At 45.1% G+C, this 14,337-nt stretch overlaps 1 protein-coding gene across 2 annotated transcripts in view; it reads left to right on the forward strand.

Moving 5' to 3' along the window:
- The window catches only part of LOC145877039 (N-acetyllactosaminide beta-1,3-N-acetylglucosaminyltransferase 2), a 39,164-nt gene that overhangs the window by 6,005 nt on the left and 18,822 nt on the right, over positions 1–14,337 (forward strand). For both annotated transcript variants that reach the window (XM_082972331.1, XM_082972332.1), the window contains exon 2: positions 13,133–13,265. The gene's annotated coding sequence lies outside the window, so the exon portion shown is untranslated. The remainder of the gene's footprint in view (positions 1–13,132; positions 13,266–14,337) is intronic.

Genomic DNA, 14,337 nt, shown 5'->3' on the forward strand with positions numbered 1-14,337 from the left:
GAGGGTCTACTGTAGACTGTTAAAATAGACCCCAACTGTAGACTGTTAAAATAGACCCCAACTGTAGACTGTTAAAATAGACCCCAACTGTAGACTGTTAAAATAGACCCCAACAGAGTCTACTGTAGACTGTTAAAATAGACCCCAACAGAGGGTCTACTGTACTGTTAAAATAGACCCCAACTGTAGACTGTTAAAATAGACCCCAACTGTAGACTGTTAAAATAGACCCCAACTGTAGACTGTTAAAATAGACCCCAACAGAGTCTACTGTAGACTGTTAAAATAGACCCCAACTGTAGACTGTTAAAATAGACCCCAACAGAGAGTCTACTGTAGACTGTTAAAATGGACCCCAACAGAGAGTCAACTGTAGACTGTTAAAATAGACCCAACAGAGGGTCTACTGTAGACTGTTAAATAGACCCCAACTGTAGACTGTTAAAATAGACCCCAACAGAGGGTCTACTGTAGACTGTTAAAATAGACCCCAACTGTAGACTGTTAAAATAGACCCCAACAGAGGGTCTACTGTAGACTGTTAAAATAGACCCCAACTGTAGACTGTTAAAATAGACCCCAACTGAGAGTCTACTGTGTAAGCTGCCAGTCATTTGTTGGGTAAATCACCAATGTTTCAGCATCATCTTGTATTCATCATTTGAATTTCTGTGTAATGTCCCCGTTAACACAGTTTATATCAACGTTTTGTCAGATGTTTTCTGACCTCAACACTAGTGTTTATTTACTATTTAACCTTTAACTCGCCAAGTCAGTTAAGAACAAATACTTATTTACAATGACGGCCTACTAAAAGGCAAAAGGCCTGCTAAAAATATAGGACAAAATACACATCACGACGAGACAACACAGCATTGGCAACAACGCATGACAACACAGCATTGGCGACAACACAGCACTGGCGACAACACAGCATCATGGCAGCAGCAACACAACATGGTAGCAGCACAAAACAGGGTACAAACATTATTGGGCCCAGACAACAGCACAAGGGGCAAGAAGGTAAAGACAATTCATCATGCAAAGCAGCCACAACTATCAGTAAGAGTGTCCATGATTACACTAAAGACTCAATGTCAAGAAGAGTCCACTACGCAGGTCAACAATTACAACGTTGTGCTATATGCCTCAACACCCAATGAGGGATAAGATGAGCGCCACAAATCAGGAAATGACCTGGTGCTTATCTTTTCTAATCATTTAGGAATGTTGACACACAGCTGGATCTACTAAACAGATCGTCTAGGATGAGGACATTTGTTGACAGATCACCTTTTTTTTGTTTTTTTCTGAAAACATAAAACACTTGTGTATTTTTTTTTTTTAAAGCCTCTAAATCAGGGAGGACAACTTACAGGCCCACGGATCAATTTCCAGAAACGGGGCCCCCGACCCTTGGAACTGTTAGAATAGTAGAATACACCAAGTGCCATTTAGAAATGTTTCTTCATCAGCAGCTTTTCTCATGTCAGTCAGTCAGTTAGTCATGTCAGCTAACACGTTTCTGTTGTTTATTGGTCAGTTAGTCATGTCAGCTAACACGTTTCTGTTGTTTATTGGTCAGTCAGTCAGTTAGTCATGTCAGCTAACACGTTTCTGTTGTTTATTGGTCAGTCAGTCATGTCAGCTAACACGTTTCTGTTGTTTATTGGTCAGTCAGTCATGTCAGCTAACACGTTTCTGTTGTTTATTGGTTAGTCAGTCATGTCAGCTAAAACGTTTCTGTTGTTTATTGGTCAGTCAGTCATGTCAGCTAACACGTTTCTGTTGTTTATTGGTCAGTCAGTCATGTCAGCTAACACGTTTCTGTTGTTTATTGGTTAGTCAGTCATGTCAGCTAAAACGTTTCTGTTGTTTATTGGTCAGTTAGTCATGTCAGCTAACACGTTTCTGTTGTTTATTGGTCAGTCAGTCATGTCAGCTAACACGTTTCTGTTGTTTATTGGTCAGTTAGTCATGTCAGCTAACACGTTTCTGTTGTTTATTGGTCAGTCAGTCAGTCATGTCAGCTAACACGTTTCTGTTGTTTATTGGTCAGTTAGTCATGTCAGCTAACACGTTTCTGTTGTTTATTGGTCGGTCAGTCATGTCAGCTAACACGTTTCTGTTGTTTATTGGTCAGTCAGTCATGTCAGCTAACACGTTTCTGTTGTTTATTGGTTAGTCATGTCAGCTAACACGTTTCTGTTGTTTATTGGTCAGTCAGTTAGTCATGTCAGCTAACACGTTTCTGTTGTTTATTGGTTAGTCAGTCAGTCATGTCAGCTAACACGTTTCTGTTGTTTATTGGTTAGTCAGTCAGTCATGTCAGCTAACACGTTTCTGTTGTTTATTGGTTAGTCAGTCAGTCATGTCAGCTAACACGTTTCTGTTGTTTATTGGTCAGTCAGTCAGTCATGTCAGCTAACACGTTTCTGTTGTTTATTGGTTAGTCAGTCAGTCATGTCAGCTAACACGTTTCTGTTGTTTATTGGTCAGTCAGTTAGTCATGTCAGCTAACACGTTTCTGTTGTTTATTGGTCAGTCAGTTAGTCATGTCAGCTAACACGTTTCTGTTGTTTATTGGTCAGTTAGTCATGTCAGCTAACACGTTTCTGTTTATTGGTCAGTCAGTCATGTCAGCTAACACGTTTCTGTTTATTGGTCAGTCAGTCATGTCAGCTAACACGTTTCTGTTTATTGGTCAGTCAGTCATGTCAGCTAACACGTTTCTGTTTATTGGTCAGTCAGTCATGTCAGCTAACACGTTTCTGTTGTTTATTGGTCAGTCAGTCATGTCAGCTAACACGTTTCTGTTGTTTATTGGTCAGTCAGTCATGTCAGCTAACACGTTTCTGTTGTTTATTGGTCAGTCAGTCATGTCAGCTAACACGTTTCTGTTGTTTATTGGTCAGTTAGTCATGTCAGCTAACACGTTTCTGTTGTTTATTGGTCAGTTAGTCAGTCATGTCAGCTAACACGTTTCTGTTGTTTATTGGTCAGTTAGTCAGTCATGTCAGCTAACACGTTTCTGTTGTTTATTGGTCAGTTAGTCATGTCAGCTAACACGTTTCTGTTGTTTATTGGTCAGTCAGTCAGCTAACACGTTTCTGTTGTTTATTGGTCAGTCAGTCAGTTAGTCATGTCAGCTAACACGTTTCTGTTGTTTATTGGTCAGTTAGTCAGTTAGTCATGTCAGCTAACACGTTTCTGTTGTTTATTGGTCGGTCAGTCATGTCAGCTAACACGTTTCTGTTGTTTATTGGTCAGTCAGTCAGTCATGTCAGCTAACACGTTTCTGTTGTTTATTGGTCAGTCAGTCAGTCATGTCAGCTAACACGTTTCTGTTGTTTATTGGTCGGTCAGTCAGTCATGTCAGCTAACACGTTTCTGTTGTTTATTGGTCGGTCAGTCAGTCATGTCAGCTAACACGTTTCTGTTGTTTATGGGTCGGTCAGTCAGTCATGTCAGCTAACACGTTTCTGTTGTTTATTGGTCGGTCAGTCATGTCAGCTAACACGTTTCTGTTGTTTATTGGTCGGTCAGTCGTGTCAGCTAACACGTTTCTGTTGTTTATTGGTCGGTCAGTCGTGTCAGCTAACACGTTTCTGTTGTTTATTGGTCGGTCAGTCGTGTCAGCTAACACGTTTCTGTTGTTTATTGGTCGGTCAGTCGTGTCAGCTAACACGTTTCTGTTGTTTATTGGTCAGTCAGTCATGTCAGCTAACACGTTTCTGTTGTTTATTGGTCGGTCAGTCGTGTCAGCTAACACGTTTCTGTTGTTTATTGGTCGGTCAGTCGTGTCAGCTAACACGTTTCTGTTGTTTATTGGTCGGTCAGTCGTGTCAGCTAACACGTTTCTGTTGTTTATTGGTCGGTCGTGTCATGTAGTGCTGAGGGATTAACCAACCTCTCTTTTGGCGGGGAGGGGTTATTAAACAACTAATTGACTGACATCGGTTCAGTTACTTGAATCCCATTTAGTTGTTTGTGTTGAGCCCAGCGCTTGATTTCATTCAGCAGAGAAATCAAGTCAAGAACGATGTGGGACGCTGGGCTGAAGGGAGTTGTTTTCATTAAGCAAATATTCACCCTAGTTCAGTGTAGAAACTTTTTAATTCAATACAATGACCATAATCCATTGCGACAGTTTTTCCCAGCTCAGAGAGGATGAGGCGACCCGGGAAGTTTCACTCTCACCAAAATCTGTCCTAAAAAAGGCCAATGCGTTTCTATAGGCTTATAGTGGACATACATTTGTCACCTGCCTTTGGTTAACTTCCAGGATACGTCCACCATATTGCTTAGACCGTCACATGATTAACTTCCAGGATACGTCCACCATATTGCTTAGACCGTCACATGATTAACTTCCAGGATACGTCCACCATATTGCTTAGACCGTCACATGATTAACTTCCAGGATACGTCCACCATATTGCTTAGACCGTCACATGATTAACTTCCAGGATACGTCCACCATATTGCTTAGACCGTCACGTGATTAACTTCCAGGATACGTCCACCATAGTGCTTAGACCATCACATTATTTCCAATAAGTCCAGATGGAGAATAGATGAAGCCACTTTAGACTGATGCACAATGGGAGAATCTCAATTGCATACTCCTCCCGTCCTCTCATACTCTCTCTCCTGGCTTCCTTCTCAAAACCCATTGGAGGAGAAGGTCAGAGGGGAGAGACATCTGGCTTTCTCATCCAATGGGTTTTTGAGGAGTAGACTTGTCTGGCTGGACAAGTCTCCTAACAAGCTTCATTCAGCATGACATCATTCTGCTTAGGCTCCACTTGCATTGCACACTATGAAAAATGATATTTGGCATTTTTAAACTACTCCATTTTATTTTTATTCTTCATCAGTCAACAGTCCGAGCAGTATTATGGTCAGAGGTAATGAGGGTGTTTGAGTTAACTTCCTTCCTGCTGTTATCTTGTATAATTGTTTAATGAGGTCTATGGCTGCGACTCCAGTCTTCAGACTGATTTAGGGCTTATTCAAATTGAACAGAGTTCTAGCAGAGGCACCGTAATGAGATTCAAATGTACATAATATTTACATCAACATTTCAATTTACATTAGCAACGGACTGTCATGTGCCTGCCGAGAGAGTGTTTGGGAGCTTGGAAACGGACATTCTTGCACTAGTTTAAAATGTAATGTAAATATCCCAGTAACGTAGGTAACTAGCCAGTAGCTAAGCATGCTAACAACAAACTATTCCACTATGCAAACAACTTTTCATCTCAACCATATTACACTCTTGAATAACGCAACAATTCACAAGCATGTGCAAACAATTAAAGGGTTTATATTCCTGTCGCTAACGTTACACACATTACTTTTTAGCTTCAAGACGAGAGCACAGTTACTACAGCAAACAACGTCTTCATCAAGTAACGTTAGCCGATCAAAAATGATTGATTAACTCCCCCTCTCATATCAAATCATCAAATGTATTTATAAAGCCCTTCTTACATCAGCTGATATGTCAAAGTGCTGTACAGAAACCCAGCCTAAAACCCCAAACAGCAAGCAATGCAGATGTAGAAGCACGATGGCTAGGAAAAACTCCCTAGAAAGGCCAAAACCTAGGAAGAAACCTAGAGAGGAACCAGGCTATGAGGGGTGGCCAGTCCTTTTCTGGCTGTGCCGGGTGGAGATTATAACAGCACATGGCCAAGATGTTCATAAATGACCAGCATGGTCAAATAATAATATTCACAGTTGTCGAGGGTGTAACAAGTCAGCACCTCACGAGTAAATGTCAGTTGGCTTTTCATAGCCGATCATTGAGAGTATCTCTACCGCTCCTGCTGTCTCTAGAGAGTTGAAAACAGCAGGTCTGGGACAGGCAGCATGTCCAGTGAACAGGTCAGGGTTCCATAGCCGCAGGCAGAACAGTTGAAACTGGAGCAGCAGCACGGCCAGGTGGACTGGGACTGGGGACAGCAAGGGGTCATCATGTCAGGTAGTCCTGAGGCATGTTCCTAGGGCTCAGGTCCTCCGAGAGAGGGAAAGAAATACAAATATAAAGTACAGTAGGCCTACCTTACAACATTAGAACAAACCAGGCTTCATTTTTATCAATATCATGCAAGTCATTACATATGGTAAAGTAAGCTCTGACTGAAAGCGTGGGTAATTCGGTGTGAGTTGACAGCTGTTTTACATGGCTCACTGCAGCCAGACAAAACACCGGTGACTCTTTTTGGTTTTTTAAGCTACTGCAAAAATGTCAGAATGGAGCAGGCTGTTACTGCAATTTCAGTTAAAATCTCAATAAAACAACTCTCATATCTATACATTTTCAGCTGTTTCAAAAACATTTACTCTGCTATTAAGATTTTTACTGTAGGAGTGTTGTGCTCAATGAGACCGTTCTATTTCCGCTGCCCTGCTCTGAGGGGAGTGACTGGAGGAAGGCTCACCCATAACCTCCGGAGGTAGTAGTCGAGACGGAAGAAATGCTCAAGTTTACGTTACAGTAATGTCTCTCGGGTCTCCTGAAAGGACTAGTTGACTATTTTACAACTTGCCGTTAGATGGTTCCTCATCCTGAAGGTAGTAGATGAACCAGGAGAAACTGGGAAGAAGAGTGATGGCAGTGAGTCAGACAGTCTGACAGTGTGTGAATAGTGTTGTCCACTCTACACATTTTGGTGTGCTGACACAAACCTAGACCTCGGCCTACATCTCTGTCACCCTTCGTCATTTATGGACCTCGCTCATCTCTTCATACCATACATATACACATGTATAGTAGGGTTATACACACGCATAGTAGGGTTATATACACACGCATAGTAGGGTTATATACACGCGTATAGTAGGGTTATATACACGCGTATAGTAGGGTTATATACACGCGTATAGTAGGGTTATATACACACGTATAGTAGGGTTATATACACACACGCATAGTAGGGTTATATACACACACGCATAGTAGGGTTATATACACACACGCATAGTAGGGTTATATACACACACGCATAGTAGGGTTATATACACACACGCATAGTAGGGTTATATACACACACGCATAGTAGGGTTATATACACACACGCATAGTAGGGTTATATACACACACGCATAGTAGGGTTATATACACACACGCATAGTAGGGTTATATACACACACGCATAGTAGGGTTATATACACACACACACGCATAGTAGGGTTATATACACACACACACGCATAGTAGGGTTATATACACACACACGCATAGTAGGGTTATATACACACACACGCATAGTAGGGTTATATACACACACACGCATAGTAGGGTTATATACACACACACGCATAGTAGGGTTATATACGCACACACGCATAGTAGGGTTATATACACACACACGCATAGTAGGGTTACATACACACACACGCATAGTAGGGTTACATACGCACACACGCATAGTAGGGTTACACACGCACACACGCATAGTAGGGTTACACACGCACACACGCATAGTAGGGTTACACACGCACACACGCATAGTAGGGTTACACACGCACACGTATAGTAGGGTTATATACACACACACGCATAGTAGGGTTATATACACACACACGCATAGTAGGGTTATATACACACACGCATAGTAGGGTTACACACGCACACACGCATAGTAGGGTTACACACGCACACGTATAGTAGGGTTATATACACACACACGCATAGTAGGGTTACACACGCACACGTATAGTAGGGTTGCACACGCACACGCATAGTAGGGTTATATACACACACGCATAGTAGGGTTACACACGCACACGTATAGTAGGGTTACACACGCACACGTATAGTAGGGTTACACACGCACACGCATAGTAGGGTTACACACGCACACACGCATAGTAGGGTTACACACGCACACACGCATAGTAGGGTTACACACGCACACACGCATAGTAGGGTTACACACGCACACGTATAGTAGGGTTATATACACACACACGCATAGTAGGGTTACACACGCACACGTATAGTAGGGTTGCACACGCACACGCATAGTAGGGTTATATACACACACGCATAGTAGGGTTACACACGCACACGTATAGTAGGGTTGCACACGCACACGCATAGTAGGGTTATATACACACACACGCATAGTAGGGTTATATACACACACACGCATAGTAGGGTTACATACACACACACGCATAGTAGGGTTACATACGCACACACGCATAGTAGGGTTACATACGCACACACGCATAGTAGGGTTACATACGCACACACGCATAGTAGGGTTACACACGCACACACGCATAGTAGGGTTACATACACACACACGCATAGTAGGGTTATATACACACACACGCATAGTAGGGTTACATACACACACACGCATAGTAGGGTTACATACGCACACACGCATAGTAGGGTTACATACGCACACACGCATAGTAGGGTTACACACGCACACGTATAGTAGGGTTGCACACGCACACGCATAGTAGGGTTATATACACACACACGCATAGTAGGGTTATATACACACACACGCATAGTAGGGTTACATACGCACACACGCATAGTAGGGTTACATACGCACACACGCATAGTAGGGTTACATACGCACACACGCATAGTAGGGTTACATACGCACACACGCATAGTAGGGTTACATACGCACACACGCATAGTAGGGTTACACACGCACACACGCATAGTAGGGTTACACACGCACACACGCATAGTAGGGTTACATACGCACACACGCATAGTAGGGTTACACACGCACACGTATAGTAGGGTTATATACACACACACGCATAGTAGTGTTACACACGCACACACGCATAGTAGGGTTACACACGCACACACGCATAGTAGGGTTACACACGCACACACGCATAGTAGGGTTACACACGCACACGTATAGTAGGGTTGCACACGCACACACGCATAGTAGGGTTATATACGCACACACGTATAGTAGGGTTATATACACACACACGCATAGTAGGGTTACACACGCACACACGCATAGTAGGGTTACACACGCACACACGCATAGTAGGGTTACACACGCACACACGCATAGTAGGGTTACACACGCACACGTATAGTAGGGTTGCACACGCACACACGCATAGTAGGGTTATATACGCACACACGTATAGTAGGGTTATATACACACACACGCATAGTAGGGTTACACACGCACACACGCATAGTAGGGTTACACACGCACACACGCATAGTAGGGTTACACACGCACACACGCATAGTAGGGTTACACACGCACACACGCATAGTAGGGTTACACACGCACACGTATAGTAGGGTTGCACACGCACACACGCATAGTAGGGTTATATACGCACACACGTATAGTAGGGTTATATACGCACACACGCATAGTAGGGTTACACACGCACACACGCATAGTAGGGTTACACACGCACACACGCATAGTAGGGTTACACACGCACACACGCATAGTAGGGTTACACACGCACACACGCATAGTAGGGTTACACACGCACACGTATAGTAGGGTTATATACACACACACGCATAGTAGGGTTACACACGCACACGTATAGTAGGGTTGCACACGCACACGTATAGTAGGGTTGCACACGCACACGTATAGTAGGGTTACACACGCACACGTATAGTAGGGTTATATACACACACACGCATAGTAGGGTTATATACACACACACGCATAGTAGGGTTATATACACACACACGCATAGTAGGGTTATATACACACACACGCATAGTAGGGTTATATACACACACACGCATAGTAGGGTTATATACACACACACGCATAGTAGGGTTACATACACACACACGCATAGTAGGGTTACATACGCACACACGCATAGTAGGGTTACATACGCACACACGCATAGTAGGGTTATATACGCACACGCATAGTAGGGTTACACACGCACACACGCATAGTAGGGTTACACGCGCACACGCATAGTAGGGTTACATACACACACACGCATAGTAGGGTTATATACACACACACGCATAGTAGGGTTACATACACACACACGCATAGTAGGGTTACATACGCACACACGCATAGTAGGGTTACACACGCACACACGCATAGTAGGGTTACACACGCACACACGCATAGTAGGGTTACACACGCACACGTATAGTAGGGTTATATACACACACACGCATAGTAGGGTTACACACGCACACACGCATAGTAGGGTTACACACGCACACACGCATAGTAGGGTTACACACGCACACACGCATAGTAGGGTTACATACGCACACACGCATAGTAGGGTTACACACGCACACACGCATAGTAGGGTTACACACGCACACACGCATAGTAGGGTTACACACGCACACGCATAGTAGGGTTACATACACACACGCATAGTAGGGTTACACACGCACACGTATAGTAGGGTTGCACACGCACACGCATAGTAGGGTTATATACACACACACGCATAGTAGGGTTATATACACACACACGCATAGTAGGGTTACATACACACACACGCATAGTAGGGTTACATACGCACACACGCATAGTAGGGTTACATACGCACACACGCATAGTAGGGTTACATACGCACACACGCATAGTAGGGTTACATACGCACACACGCATAGTAGGGTTACACACGCACACACGCATAGTAGGGTTACACACGCACACACGCATAGTAGGGTTGCACACGCACACACGCATAGTAGGGTTACACACGCACACACGCATAGTAGGGTTGCACACGCACACGTATAGTAGGGTTGCACACGCACACGTATAGTAGGGTTGCACACGCACACGTATAGTAGGGTTACACACGCACACGTATAGTAGGGTTGCACACGTATAGTAGGGTTATACACACACGCACACGTATAGTAGGGTTATACACACACGCACACGTATAGTAGGGTTATACACACACGCACACGTATAGTAGGGTTATACACACACGCACACGTATAGTAGGGTTATACACACACGCACACGTATAGTAGGGTTATACACACACGCACACGTATAGTAGGGTTATACACACACGCACACGTATAGTAGGGTTATACACACACGTATAGTAGGGTTATACGCACACGTATAGTAGGGTTATACACACATGCACACGCATAGTAGGCTTTAGGCCTGGGCGGTATACCGGGGTATTTGGAAATGGCCAAAGGAAAGATTTGTCCAATACCGTCAATGTTAAGTATTTCTTTTAAAGTTTTATTTTTATAATTGTGAGTGCTTTTTAAGTAAATACCTGAAGTCAGCTTGTGAAATACTTTAGGAGATAAAGAAGATTGTGTCCTTCATTTCACGGATCAGTATTTTTCATTATGAAGCTTAGCGCCAATCCCCCGTCATGTGGTGTTTGTTTACAAGCAGACAACGAGAGACCGGAGCCTTGAGACACTCACTGTTGTGATGTAGTTACATTACGTTAATGGTTAATGTTAATGTTTGCCAGCTAGATTAGTTGATAACTGTCTAAAATGTGCTAAATGCTCTGCAGTTGTGCATTTTGGATTGCTAATTTAGTAGCTAGTTAGCTATCTAGCTAAGTGGTTAACTTCTTCCAAAATCAAGTTTCGCTTGGTAACAGCAGATTATCCCCTCCTGGATCAAGAGCCTTCCTGTCTAGTTGTTTTGTGTGTGTGCAGCAATCTGTGAGTAGCATATTTGAGTTCCTTGTATAACTTTGAGCTGGGATGTCTGTCCTGCTAATCATTGCGCTCATTACCATTTTAGTTAGCATTCTCTATGGGATTTTACATCACTTGTTAGCATTGCTAACCTTTGGATTACAGTAGCACCCCCTAGTGTTCAGTGCCGGTATTACCAGATATCCCATTATGGCACAAGGTCGGTATGACAGTCTGGATACCTCCCAAGCCTAGTAGGGATTAACATGGGTAACAGGATCACGGGACTGTCCTGGGGTCACTTTTCACATGTCCCACAGTGTGTGAGCTGGTGCCTGCTTTTTGTTCTTACTGATCCTTCTTGTTTGCTCAGAAAGCCAATAAGTTAATGATTATCACAGTTCTCTGTACCCTGCTGTAGAGCATGAGAACAGCACCGTCATGCAACATGTCTAGGTGGCACTGAAATGAGAGTCCACAGAATGTCTGATTGTAAATAACAGAAGCCCTCAGCAGGGGTAGAATGAAAGAAATGATGCAACAAATCCACAAGGCAAGACTCGTCTGAGGCCTTGGGTGGGAATAATATTTGCCTCGCTTAGTTGTGAACACGGTGTGTCTCCTACTGTTTCCTGGTCGTCTCTATTGTGAGGTGTTGACACCCAGCTGGTCTTTCTGCTCCTGGTCGTCTCTATCGTGAGGTGTTGACACCCAGCTGGTCTTTCTGTTCCTGGTCGTCTCTATTGTGAGGTGTTGACACCCAGCTGGTCTTTCTGCTCCTGGTCGTCTCTATCGTGAGGTGTTGACACCCAGCTGGTCTTTCTGTTCCTGGTCGTCTCTATTGTGAGGTGTTGACACCCAGCTGGTCTTTCTGCTCCTGGTCGTCTCTATCGTGAGGTGTTGACACCCAGCTGGTCTTTCTGCTCCTGGTCGTCTCTATCGTGAGGTGTTGACACCCAGCTGGTCTTTCTGTTCCTGGTCGTCTCTATTGTGAGGTGTTGACACCCAGCTGGTCTTTCTGCTCCTGGTCGTCTCTATCGTGAGGTGTTGACACCCAGCTGGTCTTTCTGTTCCTGGTCGTCTCTATCGTGAGGTGTTGACACCCAGCTGGTCTTTCTGTTCCTGGTCGTCTCTATCGTGAGGTGTTGACACCCAGCTGGTCTTTCTGTTCCTGGTCGTCTCTATCGTGAGGTGTTGACACCCAGCTGGTCTTTCTGCTCCTGGTCGTCTCTATCGTGAGGTGTTGACACCCAGCTGGTCTTTCTGTTCCTGGTCGTCTCTATCGTGAGGTGTTGACACCCAGCTGGTCTTTCTGTTCCTGGTCGTCTCTATCGTGAGGTGTTGACACCCAGCTGGTCTTTCTGCTCCTGGTCGTCTCTATCGTGAGGTGTTGACACCCAGCTGGTCTTTCTGTTCCTGGTCGTCTCTATCGTGAGGTGTTGACACCCAGCTGGTCTTTCTTTCCTACAGGTTCCTGCCACACCCCTCCCCCCTCTGTGTCCCATTGGCTGCTGTTCCCCAGGGGGTGGGACTCAGTATGGGTTAAGAGCTGTGAGGCCAGACAGAGGACAGTGAAGGCTGACACACTCCACCCGCCGCACAGGTAAGACCAACTCCCGTTACACACACACACACACACACACACACACAGAGAGAGACTCCACCCGCCGCACAGGTAAGACCAACTCCCGTTACACACACACACACACACAGAGAGAGAGACTCCACCCGCCGCACAGGTAAGACCAACTCCCGTTACACACACACACACACAGAGAGAGAGACTCCACCCGCCGCACAGGTAAGACCAACTCCCGTTACACACACACACACACACACAGAGAGAGACTCCACCCGCCGCACAGGTAAGACCAACTCCCGTTACACACACACACACACACAGAGAGAGAGAGAGAGACTCCACCCGCCGCACAGGTAAGACCAACTCCCGTTACACACACACACACACAGAGAGAGAGAGAGAGACTCCACCCGCCGCACAGGTAAGACCAACTCCCGTTACACACACACACACACACAGAGAGAGAGAGAGACTCCACCCGCCGCACAGGTAAGACCAACTCCCGTTACACACACACACACACAGAGAGAGAGAGAGACTCCACCCGCCGCACAGGTAAGACCAACTCCCGTTACACACACACACACACACAGAGAGAGACTCCACCCGCCGCACAGGTAAGACCAACTCCCGTTACACACACACACACACACACAGAGAGAGACTCCACCCGCCGCACAGGTAAGACCAACTCCCGTTACACACACACACACACACAGAGAGAGAGAGAGACTCCACCCGCCGCACAGGTAAGACCAACTCCCGTTACACACACACACACACAGAGAGAGAGAGAGAGACTCCACCCGCCGCACAGGTAAGACCAACTCCCGTTACACACACACACACACACAGAGAGAGAGAGAGACTCCACCCGCCGCACAGGTAAGACCAACTCCCGTTACACACACACACACACAGAGAGAGAGAGAGACTCCACCCGCCGCACAGGTAAGACCAACTCCCGTTACACACACACACACACAGAGAGAGAGAGAGACTCCACCCGCCGCACAGGTAAGACCAACTCCCGTTACACACACACACACACAGAGAGAGAGAGAGAGACTCCACCCGCCGCACAGGTAAGACC

Source organism: Salmo salar, unplaced genomic scaffold, assembly GCF_965601325.2.
Source record: "Salmo salar unplaced genomic scaffold, fSalSal1 ptg000648l, whole genome shotgun sequence".
Lineage (NCBI taxonomy): Eukaryota > Metazoa > Chordata > Actinopteri > Salmoniformes > Salmonidae > Salmo > Salmo salar.